The sequence below is a fragment of the Sapajus apella genome, unplaced genomic scaffold, assembly GCF_009761245.1.
Source record: "Sapajus apella isolate SASKATOON/1434 unplaced genomic scaffold, GSC_monkey_1.0 scaffold26, whole genome shotgun sequence".
Lineage (NCBI taxonomy): Eukaryota > Metazoa > Chordata > Mammalia > Primates > Cebidae > Sapajus > Sapajus apella.
Genome location: NW_022436966.1, coordinates 17,286,769 through 17,307,663, shown reverse-complemented (window position 1 = coordinate 17,307,663; position 20,895 = coordinate 17,286,769). Strand labels below are relative to the sequence as shown.

Here is a 20,895-nt window from a genome sequence, read left to right as displayed (position 1 = left end):
TTTGGTTATAAGCATGGTGTAAGCTGGAGGCTGAAAGAAATTCCAAAATGGGAAATGAACTAATTCATAGACTTTAAACACTCTCGTCTCCAATGAAGATGGGAAATCTTAATTCAAGAGTCAAGAAAATAATAAAGGGCTGGTCACATTTAGTGTTGACACCTTTACATTTAAAACGGGTTTATATTTATATATGCAAACCGTTTATTTACTGTGCACCAAATAAAATAAAAATAACTCTTTTCCAAGGTAGGGCTGAAATGAAGCCTTGGGCTATGGCATGAACCACAATACCATAATCACCCAGGTCAGAGCCTGGGGAAAAGATTGCAGTGATCTAGCTTTTCAGGCTTCAGTGATTTGGTCCAGACTTTTAGCAAACAACTAGTAGTAGGTGTGAACTGTTTTATCAATAAAGCTTGGGTGATTAGAACTGTCTGGTTTTTTGCTTCTGAGTCATTAATGCTATTGTAATCACAGAATGCACCTGCATTCTTTCCAAGGTGGATTTTGATTTGCCTGGCTATGTTTTTCTGATAAAAATGCCATCCAAAAGGCAAAGTTGAACTCCTATCAATGGAAACATCTTAAATGCCAGGCATGTATCAATTAGGAAACATATCATTACCATACGTCCACAAGGCTTACAGCCTAGACAAAAGTGAACTCATTTTCTCTTTCTTGTTCTTTTTAAATAATTTCAAGCTGAAAGGACAACTCTTAATTGTTACAGCTAAGAAAACTGAGACCCAGCAAGATGAACTGATTTAATAAAGTCAGCAAGTCATTCAGGGGAAGACCCAAATGGGAACTTTCGTCTCTTGCTTAGTTTCATGGAGTTTCCACCACTCTTTGCTGCCAAAGGCTACTTTCTGGAATCCTCTGAAGCCTTCAAGCATAAAAACATTCCACTACAGGAGAAATTAAGTAGTAAGAGAGGGAAATATCTCCGTATTATAGCCATAGCTGTTACAATGTAATTTGCACTGGAGAAACTGAGTATCTAACCAAAGGAGAAAAATGTATTTTTGAAAAGTAACCACATGCAAATTTGACTCTATCCAAATTATACCACATTTGCTGCTGCAGAAAGTAGAGAATGAAGAATCATTAGACCTATCAGTTTCTTGATAGGAAGGATACTGTCAGCTACTGGAAGACAGGTTCTGCATATATCAACAAAACCAGGGAGCTTGTTAGAAATATATAATGCCATACATTAACACAGACCTACCCAGAATCAGAATTTTCATTTTAACAGGATCCCCAGGGAACCGATATGTTCATTAACGTTTGAGAAGCACTGATCTTCTCAAACATAGCATGGAGGAGATCCTAAAAAACATATTAAACAATCAAAACCCAAATTTAAAGACTTCTTTAGCTAAGTTTATAAAAACAGCAGAACTGATTTATTAGGTGTCACCTTTTCTATTTTCCATCATCAGTCTTTTGTGGAAAATATGCATTTATCCAAATATATATGCATTTATACATATATATGTATACATACACATATATGAGTGGACAGTTGGTAATTACAATATCTTATGAGATACTTTAGAAGAATCTACTTTTGATTAGTATAGTCCTGTGATTGCTCATTGTCCTCTACTACCTTGTCTTGCTCTCTTTTAATCTACCTCCCAGTTCCATTCCACATCTTTTTCTCGGCCTGTCATTCCTCTTACAGATGGTCCTGTCTTTCAGGGTAAGAGGAGGCTTCCAGGGTAAGAGGTAGGGCTCAGTTGTTTGCTCTATTTTGCTTTTTTTCCACAAATGTATGTTTGAATATAGTCCTAGCCCCTACCCTAGTAGGTACTCTCTGAATTTTTGCTTTTTCCTTAGAAGGCTGATTTTCATACCTGAGTGCTATGTGGTAGTGGTAGGTGGTGCTAGAGGGTGAGTGTCACTGTTACTTAAGGCTTGCAGAAGCCAGAAATTACCATCACTAGCTTGAGCATTTCGTCTTAATAATATTCAGTATATGTTTTTTGAATTGACTGATGGGCAAGCAACACCAAGTCATGAATTTTCAGCAATTGCTGTTATCCAGTTGTGATCTTTGTGGTTAAGAGTCTGTGGTGGTTAAATTTATGTGTCAAATTGACTGGGCTAGGGGATTCCCAGATAGCTGATAAAATATTATTTCTGGGTGTGTCTGGGATGATGTTTCCAGAAGAGAGCATTTGAATGGATAGATTGAGTAAAGCAGATGGCCCTCACCAAAGTGGGTGGTGTAATCCAGTCCATTGAAAGCCCAAATAGAACAAAGAGTCAGAGGAAAGATGAATTTTTTCTTTCTTTTGTTGAGAGGGGACATCCATCTTCTCCTGCCCTTGAGAAAGCAGCTTTGGAGCTCCTGGTTCTCAGATTTTTGGACTCTGGGACTTATACTAGCAGGTTCCATCTCGCACCCACTTCTTAGCCCTTTAGACTGAGACCAAATTATACCACTGGCTTTCCTTGTTTTCCAGCTTGTAGATGGCAGATGATGAGACTTCTTGGCCTCCATAATCACATGAGAAATTCTCATAATAAATCTCTCTCCCTCTTATTCTCTCCATGTATCTTATTGGGTCTGTTTTCCCAGAGAACCTTGACTAAATACAGAGGTTCACCTAACTGTGACAGAGAAGAGAAATTATTTCTTCTCTTCTAAGGGATAGTGACATTTTTTTCTGCTGAGCAACAGCTTCGGCATAACAATGGTATGTTGGCTATTAGAATTATTACAAAATTTAGGATCTTCAACTGCAAAGGCTTGGTATGAATTTGAATCTGCACCGATTCTTCTTTTCATATCTTCTTAGCCTATTAAGATTTACACTGAAAAATAAGCAGGTCTGTTGCTTGCAGTTATCCATTTCTCAGGACTTTTACTCGACTTTTTTTTAGCTAGGGAGAAAATTCAAAATACCATTCACATTTTAATTAAATAATTACCGTAGTCTTTATTGAAGTCTTCCTGATTTTTTCTTGTCACTATAAACTTTTCCCTTAATCTGAAACCAGAAACTATATATTTTACTGAGAAAATGTCAAAAGTTTGCAATACTTTTGTAAAGTCTGCCTATTCCTGACTTTGATACTATAAACAGATTTTCCAATAATTCTATTATTATATTATTTTTTGAGACGAGGTTTCACTCTTGTTGCCCAGGCTGGAGTGTGATGGCGCAATCTTGGCTCACTGCAACCTCCCGCCTCCCAGGTTCAAGTGATTCTCCTGTCTTAGCCTCCCAAGTAGCTGGGATTACAGGCGCATGCCACCACGCCCTGCTAATTTTTTTATTTTTAGTAGAGATGGCATTTCACCATACTGGTCAGACTGGTCTTGAATTGCTGACCTCAGTGATCTGCCCACCTCAGCCTCCCAAAGTGCTGGGATTATAGGTGTGAGCCACAGTGCCCAGTCTCATTTTCCAATAATTATTTAAAGCTCTATTAGAATCCTAATACTGTTTCTTGCCAAGTGTTTACAACGGCAACTAGATAGTAAAAGCTTTTTCTAACAGAGTGATATTCTATTTGGGGTATTAAATAGTGATAGTCTATTTGGGGTATTAACCTTCTGGGATAGGTTGGTTTATTGGAAATTATTGCCCTGGCATGCTTACACAATCAATTTTTCTGCTTATTGAAAAATCAATGAGAAGGTTTTTCAGTTGATTTAGAGTTGAGCTCTAATTTATAATAGTTTGGCTATTTAACATTTTTTTGAATGAGCTACTCACCAACTAATCTTTCCTCTTTTTCAGAACTATTATTAGCTGCTTAAATTACCCTACAATTAAATTTCCTTCTTCCATTTAGTTTCTTTTTAACATTAGCTTACCTGCTACCTCCCTAGTCACTGAAGGAGGGAGGTCATATTATTAAAGTTCAGAACAAAGCTCTGCATCTTTTTTTTTTTTTTGAGATGGAGTCTTGCTCTGTTGCCCAGACTGGAGTGCAGTGGTGTGATCTCCACTCACTGCAACCACAGCTTCACAGTTTCAAGCAATTCTCCTGCCTCAGATTCCCTAGTAGCTGGGATTACAGGCATATGCCACCAGGCCCAGCTAATTTTTGTATTTTTAGTAGGAATAGGGTTTCACCATGTTGGCCAGGAAAATCTCAAACTCCTGACCTCAGGTGATCTGCCTGCTTCAGCCTCCCAAAGTGCTGGGATTACAAACATGAGCCACCTTGCCTAGCCAAAGCCCTACATCTTTACCAGCTTGTATAGAAGGACTTTTTTCTCTGGCTTCCTCACTGGATTAAGATTCTTCTGATATTCCAGGTCATGAACTTTTTTAGCAAAAGGCGCCCACAGCTTTTACTGCAAAGTTTATTTCATCGTGAATGACTGGAATTTTCCGCCTTGCTTGTTGAGTGGAGTTCCATTCCAGACTACTTCCTGACTATATAATTTACCAAAGTCTGAAGAATGAAAAAGCCTGGAGATTCAGTGTCAGTCCCAGATAAGTAATTTTCGAATCTATCTTAAAAGATAGCTTATTAAAAATGTTAATTTTTGCTAAAAATTAAGTTGTTCAGTATAAAATACAAATGTGGGTCAGGATGAAATCCAGGCAAATCTGTGAGAAAGATTAGTTTTGAAGTGATCAGCATGCTGCAGAAGTGTATTATGACAAAGCCTCAGAGGTTATATCTCAGCACCTTCACTTTTTTGTCAACCTTTTCTATATAATCCATCTAACACAAATCTTTGTTTAACAAAAAGTGTAGTAACTGTCTAAGGTGTCCTGTTCTCTTGTAATAGGTGAACATATGCATTAAGAAAGCAGTTTCTGGGAGATCCAAGATGGCCAAATAGGAACAGCTCTGGAGTGCAGTGCCCAGTGAGAGCAAAGCAGAGGGTGAGTGATCAGTGCATTTCCAAACGAGGTACCAGGTGCATCTCAATGGGACTGTTTGCACAGTGGGTATAGCCCAAGAAGGGTGAGCCTAGGTAGGGTAGGGTGCTGCCTCACCCAGGAAGTGCAGTCCCCAGAGGACTCCCCCTGCTACACAATGGAGGTCATCTGGGGCTTTTCCATCCACTCCATCACACTGGTTCAGATGCTGCGCTTCTCCTGCAGTTTATACCACCCACAGACGAGGAGATTCCCTGGCTGGAAAGTGCCATGAGTTTCCAGCACGGCTGTTTCAGCCGGTGCCCTGGGTTTCTGCACAAAAACTCACACAAATCTGGGCTCTATTTCAACTGGCACCTGGAATGCCTGGGAGACAGAGTCGCCCACTCAACTGAAAAAGAGAGTGCTGAAAGCAGGGAGCCAGGTAATCTGGATTGGCGGGTCCCACCCCACAATAACCAGCAGTCTGAAACAGTCTGGATTGAGAGTTTCGCAGCAAGCACAGCTGGACATGGGATGGTCCAGCTCTGTGGTGGGAAGGACATCCGCCATTAGCAAGGCAGTCCACCACTATCGAGGCAGTCTGCCATTACCAAGAAGGTCCACCATTACCGAGGCAGTCTGCCATTACCCAGGCAATCTGCCATTACTGAGGCAGTCCGCCATTACTGAGGGAGTTCTAACTGTACCTCTGTAAACAAAACTGCAAGGAAGTTTACACAGCAGCTGGGCAGAGCCTGTGGCAGCTCAGCAACACCTCTGCTGGCAGACTGTGACTAGACTACCTCCTTACTGGGCAGGACATCTCTAAAAAAAGGCAGCAGCATGTCAGGAACTTATAAATAAAGCCCCACCATTCCAGGACAGAACACCTGGGAAAAAAAGGTGGTTATGAGTCCTGCTGCAGCAGACTTAAACATATCTGCCCAGTGCTCTGAATGGAACAATGGAGCTCACAGCACAGCACTTGAGCTCTGATAAGGAATGGACTGTCTCCTCAAGCAGCACCCCAACCCCTGTATATCCAGAGAAGCACCACATAAAGGAGCGCTCTGGCTGACATCTGGCAGGTGCCCTTCTGGGACGAAGATAACAGAAGAAGAAACTGGCAGCAACCCTTACTGTTCTGCAGCCCCCGCCGGTGATTCCCAGGCAAGCAGGGTCTGCAGTTGACCTCCAGCAGTTCTGCAGCAGAGGGGCCTGTTAGAAGGAAAAGTAAAAAACGAAGGAAATAGCTTCAACATCAACCCAAAGGATGTCCACTAAGAGACCTCATCCAAAAGTCACTAACTACAAAAACCATAGGTAGATAAATCCACAATGATGGGAAGAAACCAGCGCAAAAAGGATGAAAACACCAAAAACCAGAACGCCTCTCCTCCTCCAAGGGATCACAACTCCTCACCAGCAACGGAACAAAGCTGGATGGGGAATGAGTCTGATGAGTTTACAGAAACAGGCTTCGGAAGGTGGGTAATAAACTTCTCTGAGCTAAAAGAACACGTGTTAACCCAATGCAAAGAAACTAACAATGTTGAAAAAAGGTTAGATAAAATGCTAACTAGAATAACCAGCTTAGAGAAGAACATAAACGACTCGCTGGAGCTGAAAAACACAGCACGAGACTTTCATGAAGCATACACAAGTTTCAATAGCTGAATTGACCAAGCAGAAGAAAGGATATCAGAGATTGAATGTCAACTCAATGAAATAAAATAAGAAGGCAAGATTAGAGAAAAAAGAGTGAAAAGAAATGAACAAAGCCTCCAAAAATATGGGATTATGTGAAAAGACCTAATCTACGTTTGATAGATGTACCTGAATGTGACGGGGAGAATGAATCCAAGCTGGAAAACACTCTTCAGGATATTATCCAGGAGAACTTCCCCAACCTAGCAAGACAGGCCAACATTCAAGTCCAGGAAATATAGAGAACACCACAAAGATATTCCTCAAGAAGAGCAACCCCGATGCACATAATTGTCAGATTCACCACGGTTGAAATGAAGGAAAAAATGTTAAGGGCAGCCAGAGAGAAAGGGTTACCCACAAAGGGAAGCCCATCAGACTCACAGCGGATCTTGGCAGAAACCCTACAAGCCAGAGGAGAGTGGGGGCCAATCTTCAACATCCTTAAAGAAAAGAACTTTCATTCTAGAATTTCACATCCAGACAAACTAAGCTTCATGGGCGAAGGAGAAATAAAATCCTTTACAGACAAGCAATTGCTGAGAGATTTTGTCACCACCAGGCCTGCCTTACACGAGCTCCTGAAAGAAGCACTAAACATGGAAAGGAACAACCAGTACCAGCCACCCCAAAAATGTACCAAATGGTAAAGACCATCGACACAATAAAGAAACTGTGTCAACTAATGGGCACAACAACCAGCTAGCATCAAAATGGCAGGATCAAATTCACACATAATAATATTAACCTTAAATACAAATGAGCTAAATGCCCCAATCAGAAGACACAGACTGGCAAAATGGATAAAAAGTCAAGACCCATTGGTGTGCTGTGTTCAGGAAACCCATCTCATGTGCAATGACACACATAGGCTCAAAATAAAGGGATGGATGAAGATTTACCAAGCAAATGGAGAGCAAAAAAAAAGCAGGAGTTGCAATCCTAGTCTCTGATAAAATGGACCTTAAACCAACAAAGATCAAAAGAGACAAAGAAGGTCATTACATAATGTTAAAAGGATCAATGCAACAAGAAGAACTAACAATCCTAAATATATACCCACCCAATACAGGAGCATCCAGATACATAAAGCAAGTTCTTAACAACCTACAAAGAGACTTAGACTCCCACACAATAATAGTGGAAGACTTTAACACTCCACTGTCAATATTAGACAGATTGAGACAGAAAAATTAACAAGGATATCCAGGACTTGAACTCAGATCTGGACCAAGCGGATCTAATAGACATCTACAGAACTCTCCACCCCAAATCCACAGAATATACATTCTTCTCAGCACCACATTGCACCTCCTCTAAAATTGACCACATAACTGGAGGTAAATCACTCCTCAGCAAATGCTAAACAACAGAAATCATAACAAAAGTCTCTCAGACCATAGTGCAATCAAATTAGAACTCAGTATTAAGAAACTAAGTTAGGACAGCACAACTTCATGGAAACTGAACAACTGGATCTTGAATGTGGATTGGATAAACAATGAAATGAAGGCAGACATAAGGATGTTCTTCAAACCCAACGAGAATGAAGAAACAATGTACCAGAATCTCTGTGATGCATTCAAAGCAGTGTCTAGAGGGAAATTTATAGCAATAAATGCCCACATGAGAAGGGAGGAAAGATAAAAAATGGAAACCCTATCGTCAAAATTGGAAGAGCTAGAGGAGCAAGATCAAAAAAACTCAAAAGCTAGCAGAAGTCAAGAAATAACTAAGATCAGAGCAGAACTGAAGGAGACAGAGACACAAAAACTCCTTAAAAATCAATAAATCCAGGAGCTGGTTTTTTGAAAAGATCAACAAAATAGACCACTAGCCAGATTAATAAAAAAGAAAAGAGAAGAATCAAATAGATGCAATAAAAAACGATAAAGGGGATATCATCACTGATTCCACAGAAATACAAACTACCATCAGAGATTATTACAAACAACTCTATGCACATAAACCAGTAAACCTGGAAGAAATGGATAAATTCCTGGACACTTGCACCCTCCCAAGCCTATACCAGGAAGAAGTTGAAACCCTGAATAGACCAGTAACAAGGGCTGAAGTTGAGGCAGGAATTAATAGTCTCCCAACCAAAAAAAAGTCGAGGTACAGATGGTTTCATAGTCGAGTTCTACCAGATGTTCAAAGAGGAGCTGGTATCACTCCTTCTGAAACTATTCCAAACAATATAAAAAGAGGGGATCCTTCTCAAATCATTTTATGAGACCAACATCATCCTGTTACCAAAACCTGGCAGAGACTCAACAAAAAAAGAAAACTTCAGGCCAATATCTGTAATGAACATAGATGCAAAAATCTTCAATAAAATACTGACAAACCAATTGCAATAGCAAATCAAAAAGTTTATCCATCACGATCAAGCAGGCTTCATCCCGGGGATGCAAGGCTGGTTCAACATACACAAGTCTATAAACATAATCCACCACATCAACAGAACCAAAGACAAAAACCACATGATTATCTCAATAGATACATAGAAGGCCTTCAACAAAATTCAACAGCCCTTTATCCTAAAAACTCTCAATAAACTAGGTATCAGTGGAACGTATCTCAAAATAACAAAAGCTATTAAGACAAACCCACAGCCAATATCATATTGAATGGGCAAAAATTGGAAGCATTCCCTTTGAAATCTGGCACTAGACAAGGATGCCCCCTATCACCACTCCTATTCAATATAGTATTGGAAGTTCTAGCCAGAACAATCAGGCAAGAAAAAGAAATAAAGCGTATTCAATTAGGAAAGAAGGAAGTCAAATTGTCTCTATTTGCAGATGACATGAGTGTATATTTAGAAGGCGCCATCGTCTCAGCCCAAAATCTCCTGAAACTGATAAGCAACTTCAAAAAGTCTCAGGATACAAAACCAATGTGCAGAAATCACAAGCATTCCTATATACCAATAACAAACTAACAGAGAGCCAAATCATGAGCAAGCTCCCATTCACAATTGCTACAAATAGAATGAAATACCTAGGAATACAACTAAGAAAGGCCCTCTTCAAAGAGAACTACAAACCACTGCACAAAGAAATAAGAGAGGACACAAAGAGATGGAAAAATATTCCATGCTCACAGTTAGGGAGAATCAATATCATGAAAATGGCCATACTGCCCAAAGTAATTTATAGATTCAGTGCTATCCCCATCAAGCTACCAATGACCTTCTTCACAGAACTAGAAAAAACCACCTTAAACTTCATATGGAAGCAAAAGAGAGCCCACATAGCCAAGGCAATTCTAAGCAAAAAGAACAAAGCTGGAGGCATCAGGCTACTTGACTTCAAACTATACTACAAGGCTACAGTAATCAAAACAGCATGGTACTGGTATCAAAACAGAGATATTGACCAATGGAACAGAACAGAGGCCTCAGAGGCAACACCACACATCTACAACCATCTGATCTTTGACAAACCTGACAAAAACAAGCAATGGGGAAATGATTCCCTGTTTAATAAATGGTGTTGGGAAAACTGGCTAGCCATGTGCAGAAAGCAGAAACTGGACCCTTCCTGACACCTTACACTAAAATTAACTCTAGATGGATTAAAGACTTAAACATAAGACCTAACACCATAAAAACCCTAGAAGAAAACCTAGACAAAATCATTCAGGACATAGGCATAGGCAAGGACTTAATGACTAAAACACCAAAAGCACTGGCAACAAAAGCCAAAATAGACAAATGGGATCTAATCAAACTCCAGAGCTTCTGTACAGTGAAAGAAACAGTCATTAGAGTGAACTGGCAACCAACAGAATGGGCAAAAATTTTTGCAATCTATCCATCTGACAAAGGGCTAATATCCAGAATCTACAAAGAACTAAAACAGATTTACAAGAAAAGAAAACACACAAACCCATTCAAAGGTGGGTGAAGGATATGAAGACACTTTTCAAAAGAAGACATATATGAGGCCAACAACCATATGAAAAAATGCTCATCATCACTGGTCATTAGAGAAATGCAAATCAAAACCACATTGAGATACCATATTACACCAGTTAGAATGGCGATCATTAAAAATTCTGGAGACAACAGATGCTGGAGAGGATGTGGAGAAACAGTAACACTTTTACTCTGTTGGTGAGAGTATAAAGTAGTTCAGCTATTGTGGAAGACAGTGTGGTGATTCCTCAAGGATCTAGAAATAGAAATTCCATTTGACCCAGCAATCTCATTACTGGGTATATACCTAAAAGATTGTTAATCATTCTATTATAAAGACACATGCACATGTATGTTCATTGTGGCACTGTTTACAATAGCAAAGACCTGGAACTGACCCAAATGCCCATTGATGATAGACTGGACAAGGAAAACGTGGCACATATACACCATGGAATATTATACAGCCATAAAAAATGATGAGTTCGTGTCCTTTGTAGGGACATGGATGAATCTGGAAACCATCATTCTCAGCAAACTGACACAAGAACAGAAAATCAAACACCATATGTTCTCACTCATAGGTAGGTATTGAACAATGAAAACGCATGGACACATGGAGGGGAGCATCACACACTAGGGTCTGTCACTGGGGTGGCTAGGAGAAACAGTGGGGGTTGGGGAGGTTGGGGAGAGATAACATGGGGAGAAATGCCAGATATAGGTGATGGGGGGATGGAGGCAGCAAACCACCTTGCCATGTATGTACCTATGCAACAGTCCTTCATGATCTGCACATGTACCCCAGAACCTAAAGTATAATTAAAAAAAGAAAAAAGAAAGCAGTTTCCAATGTTAATGTTACAGGAATAACAAGAAGAAACTTCTCTCTGCATTCAGCCATTTCAAAAGCAGCATCAACTTTGATCAGTTTCATTTTGGTACATGGTACCTTCCTACTGAAAATAATGGTGTGTTTACCTGTTTGTACATATGCATGTATATAGCTGTGTACTTGAATAGGTATCTGTATATGTGCACATATATGGGTGTAAATAGTTAGAATAAACTAGGCAATAAAAGGGATATTTAGCCTGCATAGGCAGGTTTCTAAAGTGTCTTTTAATTATTTCTCTTGGGATATTCTTTTCTTTTTATAAGTGGGATCTTTTGATATCACAAACTACTCAGGAAAGAACATGGATAAAGAGAGAAAATCATTTTATACAATAGTATCTCTTTAGACCCCAAATTATGATAAGCAGTGATTAGAAAAAGTTCACTGGTAGGTTTTGCAAAGTTGAATGATTCCAGCCAGAGACCTAAATTACTCACATATGAAGTCTTCAAATCAACAATTCTGAGGATTCAACAGCAAACTCTGAAAACAGACTTATACTGCCCTTTGTAATTTTTGTATATTAGAAAATATTGGGATATATAAGTTTTCAGAAAACAGCAAAAATGGTAATTTAATGGCATGCTGGTGTGACTGTATATACAAGAAAAGGGCTTTGCTGCAAGATATTTCACAAGGGAAATCTAACATTATCACTGAATAAAAATTCTTCCCTAACCCAGGTTGTGTCAGACTTGGTCTACAAGGTGGGAAGTGAGTAGGACCCCTGAGTTGTTTCCCATTTTGGATTGTGTTCTGTGGCTTCACTCAAGGGAGTGGGATTAGATTCCTTGCAACGAAAGGAATTTATAGTGAAAACTTATTTCACTGCCTTCCCTGCAACTTTCTGAGATTTAACTATATGCAGTTCCAGCTCCTGTCATGATTCTCACTTTAGGCACATGTAAAAGCAAATGCAGTTTTTATGGCTCTCTTGGATTCTCTTCCCCACTTCACTCTTACTTCACCTACAGTTCAAGTCTAAGTTAGTTTATCAGATCTCAGTGGGCTCTCAGAAAGCTCTGTTCTTTCTTCCTGGGCTCCTAAGAGCTATGGCTTTCCTTCTCACTTATCCTTCTCCCTCAAGCTTCTCTACTTCGGGAACAGATCAAAAAATTCTTCTTTTAAATCACCTGTACCCAACTAAGTGACTTTCTTGGATTCTAAAGACAGATTTGAGAAGAATATTTTCTAGCCAGGGAAATGTCTAAGATGAGATAGATTGCTCAGAGTCCTTCTTCCTTGATCTTATTTTATACAAGTTCATCAAAGCCTTGAGTTTCTTCACAGTATCAGAGAGCTCACATCAGTGTTTTCTAGCCTTATAGAAAGACAAATACTGCATGATCTCACTTAAATGTGAAATCTTAAAAAGTCAAACTCAAAGAAGTAGAGGGAGAAATGTGACCAGAGGCTGAGGCTGGGAATGGGGGAGATTGGGAGATGTTAGTCAAAGGGTACAGAGTTTCAGTTAAACAGGAATATTTTGAGATCTACTGCACAGTGTGGTGACTATAGTTAATAATAATATGGTGTATATTTCAAAACTGCTAAGCAAGTAGATTTTAAATATTTACATTGCAAAAAAAAGTGAGGTAATGGTTATGTTAAATAGCTTGATTTAATCACCCCATAGTGTATACATATATCAAAACATCACATTGTACCCCATAAATATGTATAATTATTTGTCAATTAAAAATAAAATTATAAAATCAAAAAAACTATTTTTCAGCATTATATTATTTCACTTCAAGTATCATAAATATTAACACTTTCCCAACCAAAATGTATTTTCATTATTCTCCGTGAGTTTTCTGAAGAAGGATATATTTGATAAAGAAATACATTTCCTGGTTAAATGGCTTATTCGAAAATAAAAAAGTATTCGTGTTTTTCTCAACTAGTTTTGCTCTAGGAATAACAGCATGCTCCTTAGTCACTAATATTTACTGAAAACCTAGTAATCCAGGATATAAATACTAGGTTTTATGAATCTTTCTTTCAAGTAGCATAAGCTTGAAACAGGGACAAGGTACCTAAGACTTCCCTGTTAAAGGGACAACATTTACTGATGGCCTATTCAATAATAAGTAAAACAGGAGGCAGTTCTGGAAGATGTTTAGACAGAGCTAGATGAACTCATTAGCATTTTGCTGGAGTTACTGAGGATGGAACCAGTCATAGATACTTGCTCTGTAAAGTGGCTCATCAATTATTTTTTCTGATTTGGTCTTCTTCCCCACCTTATCTTGCTAGCATTCCAAACAGAAGCACACTGTTTCTGGGGACCCCTCCTGGGAAATCATTCTAGAACAGATGGAACGTGGAGAAAATATAATGCTTCTCAGTTGTTCTGTGCAGTTACAGTGTGATTACTTCCTCTGACGTTTGGATCTTAATTTCCTTATCAGATTTCCCAATGTCTCCTCATTATTCTCTCTCAAATGCCCCATTCCAGGGAGGAAACAGACTTTGGTCCTTAACCACGTTTCTGTGAACATATTTTCTTTTCCTGTCCAAATATTTATTTTAGTATATTGTGGTGCTCTCTGTGTCACACACTAGTTTTACATCTACTTTTGGCAATTCACTATGTACTTCTAGTGATGTCCCATGTTAGTGTATTGAACTGTTGTTTGTTTCCTTTATTGTTATTTGATAACTCATGGGACAATTATGACAAATTCCCTAAGGACTATGAGCATTCCTTCCTTCTACTTTGACTCTATTAAGCAACAACAGAAAGTGGTTCTTAAACTTGACTGAATTCACTGAACTCTAATGGAATGCTTTTGTGTTCCATTTGATCAATTTCACTTGCAATACTGACTAGTTACCCTGGACTGGGATAGACGTATGTACAATCATTTGAAAGGTAGTTGAAGTTTTAGAATTTGATTTAGTGCAAATCTCAAGCTTTTTAGTCTATTTAGTACATATTTATATACATTGATTGACTGTTTCTTCTTTTAATCTGTGGCCATGCTAATATCTTCACATTCAGCCTTTTTTCATGTCATTTATTCACATCATTTTTATTAAATGTTTACAAATAATTTCAGTTTAAACTACAAACCTGCAATTCTTTTAAAAATTTTTGCAATGACAGCATTTTCTTTTGCTAATATTTGAAATGCAGTTTTCTTGATCAGTTTAATTTTTGAGTGTGCAATTTGTAATTACCTCCTGGAAAAAGCAGCATGCTAATGAATTTCAGATGTGGCGTGAATTACTTATTTGTACATTCGTGCAAAACCAAACACATTGGGAAAAATTTTGCTTACTCTTTGATTTCAAAGAATAAAATTGTGCCAGCAATTCAACACGTGCAAAAGCAATCCTTACAGAAAGGGCAACTTGTTGATTTCAGGGAATGTAGCTTGAGACTTCCTACTGGAGAACTAAATAATGAGCCAGTACCAGTGCACTTTCCTGAAGTTACCCAGGGTTGCAATTCTACTCTAATCAGCTTCTTCTTGCTGCAATGGGGAGGGTAAAATTCATTCAACAGATTAAATGTTAACTAGTCTTAAAAAGAATCTCCTCATCTTTGATGGGAAGTAAATCTCTGATAAAGTTTAAATTGAAAGGAGTTGCTTATGTGAACACTCTTCAAATACCTGATATTCATAGAGTCTAAATGAAAAGAGATGTTTAGCTGTGCATCTGATATTGGAAGGATCTCATATCACTCTGGTGACTGAAGGATGCTTTACAAGTCAGAGTCAAGTCAGAGTCAATCTCCTTCTCTTTTGTGGTTCTACACAAACTGAACAGCCAAATGGCATTGCCTCATCTCATAAGTTTGTGCCATGAACTTAAGGAGGAGCCCTATAGAAGACATAGGTGTCACTTAGCACCAATCATTGCCATAGCCAGAACAAAAATTAGAGTCTCACCTACTGACAATTTAAGAATAGTTATATGATTGCATATTTGTAGGTTTTGCAGAGATATGCAGCCCGTTTTCTTAATATGTCCCCTTTCCTTTAGATTGCATACATCATGTCCTTGGTTCAGGAATATGGTCTTAATCAGGACTCATGACCATCCATGTTTAGGAATCGGAGTACTAGAGATGACAGTAAGAAAAGCGAGAGAAGGACAACAGAAATATTATCTTACCCTAGAGGCAGAGTGTATATTTCTGATGTTTTCTTTTCACTGCTTCTTATATCCCATATGAAGTATTCTGACCCTGCCCTCTGATTTATATAGCTGCATGCAGCTTCTTGAAGTTAAGATTAAGTTAAGGCATTGGTTCTCAGATTTGAGGAGGTGTCAATATTATGGGATCATTAAAACAATATATAGTTATATAGTATATATAGTTATATATCATAATTATGTAAGTATATTTAGTTATATTGTTATCAAAATATATATAATTATATTTTTATAACACTATATGTTATATATATATTGTTAAAACAATATAATCCTATGCTCGCTTCGGCAGCACATATACTAAAACAGTATAATCCCAGGACCAGCTTTCTGATTCAGTAGGTCTGGGGGAAATCTGCTTTTCTAATAGGTTACCCAATGATGCTTGATGCTTCTGGTCTAGGGACTACACTTTGGGAACCATTGAATTAGGGAGGTGCATAGCATAGTCTTGCTGCAGTGGAGTGATCTTACTGACCTCTTCTATCCTCCCGTCTCAAACATTTGTCATTCAATTTTTACGAAGGAACTTAAAGAACATTTTGTGACTGTGTATGAATCAGATACATATACCTACTGTTCACAAATTCATATTTAAAATGACATAAATTGACTAGAAATTCAGTGCCTGCAGTATATTGAAAAGTAAATTATGAAACAGTGCTAGAATTTTTAGGAGCAAATCAATCACTTGTATAATTTGAAAAATAATTAAGTCTTCCCTATAAACTCAGCTCTTATCCATTTATATGGCTTTAGAGAATTTTTAGGTATATGAGGTAATTAACAACTAAAAACAATGAAGAACTGTAAGCAGGCTAAATGCCCATTTTCCTTATTGATTGAAGTACTTTTTCTTAGGTTAACATCATAATTTAACTCAATTATAGTCTTCCTTTTGCAAAATATCTATTTTCTGAGATCACAGGTCTTCACTGGGCTATATAATTATATGTAAGAAAAATTAGGCATTTCCTCAAAAAACTAACCTATGCAGCCAGTGACCCTAATGACATTAATGAGAATCAACAAAAGGGCAGTGTTTGAAAGCTGTTTGGTAATGACAATACCAGATAACTAAGCCACTTGGTTACACTATAATTTTCTGATTCTCTTCTGGATATGAAATCATTTAAGTTTAAAATAGAAGAAGTCAAAGAAAGATATCCCTAGCGTCTGAGAAGCTGTACATGTTAGTTCAAGTTCATCTTTGCAAAGGTAGATGTATAGATAATAATTTCTTTCCTTTTCAAAACAGTATTTTAGTTGCCCTTATGTTTATAAAGAAATGGTAGAGTATAATGGATGGTTCCTAAGTTTATGGAAGTTTTTAAATTTTTACCCTAGGTCACTGTAATTTGTTCCTTTAGGAGGCAAAAATACATTTTTTAGTGTTCTAATCACTCCTGTATCACATATAATCATGATAAAAATAAAATAAAATTGAAAATATAGTTGAAAGTTGGAAAAAATAAAAATTTTAGCAAACAAAAATTTATAGGTGAAATATGGTATTTAATTTGGCCATGTGGTGAAATTTTTTCCAGGTAGAAATGTGAAAAGATTCCCAACTTTCCCATAGTATGACACATATTTAAGCGTGCAGGTTCTGATGTCCAGGTATCCTACACATAAAACATCTAAAACAATGTAGAAACTTGCTCATTGGCAAACTGGCAAATGGGATCCCAACAACTGCAAAGAAAGACGCTGTCCAACTAGTTTAAAATCAGTGCAGTTTGGCTTTTGAAAGTTCAAAACAAATTGTAAAAATAGTCTCACTGGATAAGCAATGCCTCAACCTGAAAAAATGGTTCTAATGTTAGAATTTTTTCACTATTTTCTGTGAGGTGCTGGCGATTTGTCTATGGGGGTATGATAGGGGCGCAACCATTTTATTTGTCTGGGACGAAGGCATTTCCAGGAACATGGAACTTCTGGTTTTGAAACCAGACAGTTCCGGTAGACAATGATGGTAGAAACCCTAGGGTATGCCTTTTTCATATTTCTTAATGATATCTTATATAATATAAGCCAGGTACTGTACTTGATTTGGTTTTACAATCAGCTTTATTAGGCATTCATATTGAGTTCATTTCTTGATGGCATAGTTTCTTTACCAAGTTAGTAGTCATACCTGTAAGTTCTGACACAGTTTAGTAATGGCTTAATTACCAGCTATGCAAAATGCCCTGTGTTTTAATTTGTTTTAAAGTTCAATTAAACAAACAAGTTTCTTCAGTTAGGACAATCAATACTTTCTCTTTCTTGTCAGCTCCCAAAGGATTTTTTTAATACAGGAATGGAAGTCTTAGAAAGTTATATATGATTTAAAAAAAATCGTTTCTCAATTCCATCTAGTGATTTCTAACTCCATCTCCTTTAGAAAAATTATATAGAGACTATTGCCAGGCATGGTGGCTCACACTTGTAACCCCAGTACTTTGGGAGGCTGAGGTGGGCAGATCACCTGAGGTCAGGAGTTTGAGACCAGCCTGGCCAACGTGGCAAAACACCATCTCTACTAAAAATACAAAAATTTGCGGGGTGGGGTGGTGCATGCCTGTAGTCCCAACTACTCAGGAGGCTGAGGCACAATAGTGTTTAAACCCTGGAAGTCAGAAGTTGCAGTGAGCGACAGCATCGCTGCACTCCAGCCTGGGTGACAGAGCGAGATTCTGTCTCAAAAAAAAAAAAAAAAAGAGACAGATTATTATAGACACTATGCAATAAAGGTGTAGAAAATTAAAGGTGAGCCAGCAACAGTTTGTAATATAGTCCCCATTCAATTCAACATATTTTTGGTGTAAATGAGTATCTGTTGTTTTTGAGACAGATGACATCTCATGGAAACAATTTCTAAAATTATTTATACATGGCTCCAGGTATGTAACACTGAAATAATCTTCATTTTATAGCTGCCAAGAATAATGTCAGTCATGGGAAACTCTCAGTGGGACTGGCTCCCACAGCATGATCCTCATTTAGCAAAAATTACCTGAAAAAAACCTGCTCACTATGACCTGATCTTTGATGTTATGTTGCATTTTAAACTCCTTGTTTTTGTAAAAAACTGAACCCCCCAAAAAAATACATGAAGGGGAGTAAAAATATCATGCTTTCATTAAACAGTTAAAACAAGGATAGCTACTTAAAAGATATATTTGTAAAACAGTGTACATTTAAAAAATCTAATTATTTAAATTATTTAGGAGCCATCTGTGACTGGTACAGTGCATTCAAAGGCACAATAGATTTGAAGACTGAATCACAGTACAGCTTTCAGTTCTTACATTTAAAATGTCCTCAGTTTTAGGTTATATAATGATAAACTATACCTGCTAAAAAATGTATATGGAAAAAAGGAATAATTTTTATGCATATAAGACTTATCTGTAAGATTCATTTATTCTAATCCAGTAGACCATGAAAAATGTGTTTGGATTACTGGGTATAAATACGCAACATTTAAAAGGGAGTGTAGAGCTTTACTAAAACAGAAGACTCCTCAAACTCCATGATGATGTCAATAATATAGGTCCTTGGAGCACATTACTGTTTTAAACGGAGGTCCCCATACTTTCGCGTTGGTTATAAAACATTATTTTGTGCTGCTGGCCTGGAATGAGAATGTCATACATCTGCAGGCAATTAGAGGAAGCTGGACTGCATGTTTGATTAGCTCAATAATAAACGGGCACAAGTGTGACTCGACTTATGTTAGTCAAATTCCCTAGACAGAGTATCCCGTTGTTATCATATGAAATACCCCCTTTTATCAACAATTAAGTAAATCCACACTTCTGGGCACTTTGCAAAATTGTAAGGTGGGAAGAAATCCAACTTAAGCCATAAGTCTTCCAAAACACTTTTAACCCTGCTTTCAATAGTATAGACACCAATCTCAAATTTTAGAAACTGGCTGAATTACACAGAACAGTTAGGGTTGGAAATAACCTGTGTGCACACAGTCAACAAGTATGTATTTAGCATATTCCATAAACACGGCACTTAATAGTTTGCTTATAATTTTAAAAAATTCACAAAGAATTAAGAACTATAAATGTTTTACTATGTGAAATGTAACTTACTTTGTTAGGTAGTCTAAATATTTTCAAGAAAAGTTAAATAGGATTTTATTTTAATTAATCACAGTATAGTTTCTACCATAACCAATGCATGTGGTAAGCCTTGAATATATTTTATTCTAGGACCTCTTCATTTAGTTCTAGGCATTGTTCTTGAATTCAACCATATGTGTCAATGATGGTCTACAAACTACTTTGGCAAATGACTTATTCGTTTATCAGGTTTTTTTTTGTCCCAAGTACCATTAAAATATACATCTGAAGTATTCAACATAATTCAGTATATAAAAGTTGACACTTAAGAATTTTTCAGCAAAACTTTTTGATTTTGGGAAAAATAACACCAAACTTTCCAATCTAGTTATATAACTAAGTAACACAGTTTAAAGTTTGTATATCTTAAATAAACTCAAGATATTTTTAATCAATAGTCACACAAATACATGTATAAGAATAACCTCATCATTTTCTCTCCTTGACATAATCCTTAAATTCAGTATTAGAATATCAAGCAGATGCTAAAGCATTCATCATCAATACTAGAATTCTGACTCATGACAGAAACACAGTGCACCCTCTGAAAAGTGACACCATCACAACATGGGTTAGGTCTTGATGTGGGGTACTTAAAACTTACAAACAAAATATGAAATAAATAAAAGTCAGAGCATGACAGGTTTCCTTACTTCATGTTTTTTTGTTGTTGTTTTTTTGAGACAGAGTCTTTCTGTTGACCAGGCTGGAGTGCAGTGGCACAATCTCGGCTCACTGCAACCTCCACCTCCCAGATTCAAGCGATTCTTCTGCCTCAGCCTCCCTAGTTGCTGGAACTACAGGCGCATGCCACCATTGCCAGCTAATTTTTGTATTTTTAGTAGAAACGGGGTTTTACCATGTTGGCCAGGCTGGTCTCAAACTCCTGAACTGAGGTGATCCGCCTGCCTCAACCTCCTGCTGGAATTACAGATGTGAGCTACTGCACCCAACCCCTTATTTCATTTTTAAGCCATTTAAATTCGAGTATCTTTTATACAGAAGATAAAACTAAGCATGGGTGAATACGGAGCAGCATCCCAGGGCACAAGAACATGCATCTTTCATTTAATGCAGCAGCCCAGCAGTCTTGTTGAAACCCTCGTTGTTAAGGGAGGATGGTGCTCTCTTTCTCACGCATGACCAGTTAGAAGGTAAGGACTCCTGGGCCCTTTTTATTGGCCCACATGTGCCATACATGCATGTGGTGGCGACATGGAGTTCTGCACT

The 20,895-nt window shown here is 37.7% G+C and overlaps 1 protein-coding gene and 1 long non-coding RNA gene across 2 annotated transcripts in view; both read right to left on the bottom strand.

Moving 5' to 3' along the window:
* EFEMP1 (EGF containing fibulin extracellular matrix protein 1) overlaps positions 1-20,895 on the bottom strand; it is a 63,846-nt gene that overhangs the window by 35,159 nt on the left and 7,792 nt on the right. The gene's annotated exons all lie outside the window — the stretch shown is intronic.
* On the bottom strand, positions 3,105-20,341 carry LOC116560610. The gene is made up of 3 exons (XR_004273047.1): positions 20,113-20,341; positions 3,742-3,745; positions 3,105-3,115 (listed from the first exon to the last, which is right to left on the bottom strand). It is a non-coding gene; the product is annotated as an uncharacterized LOC116560610 (long non-coding RNA).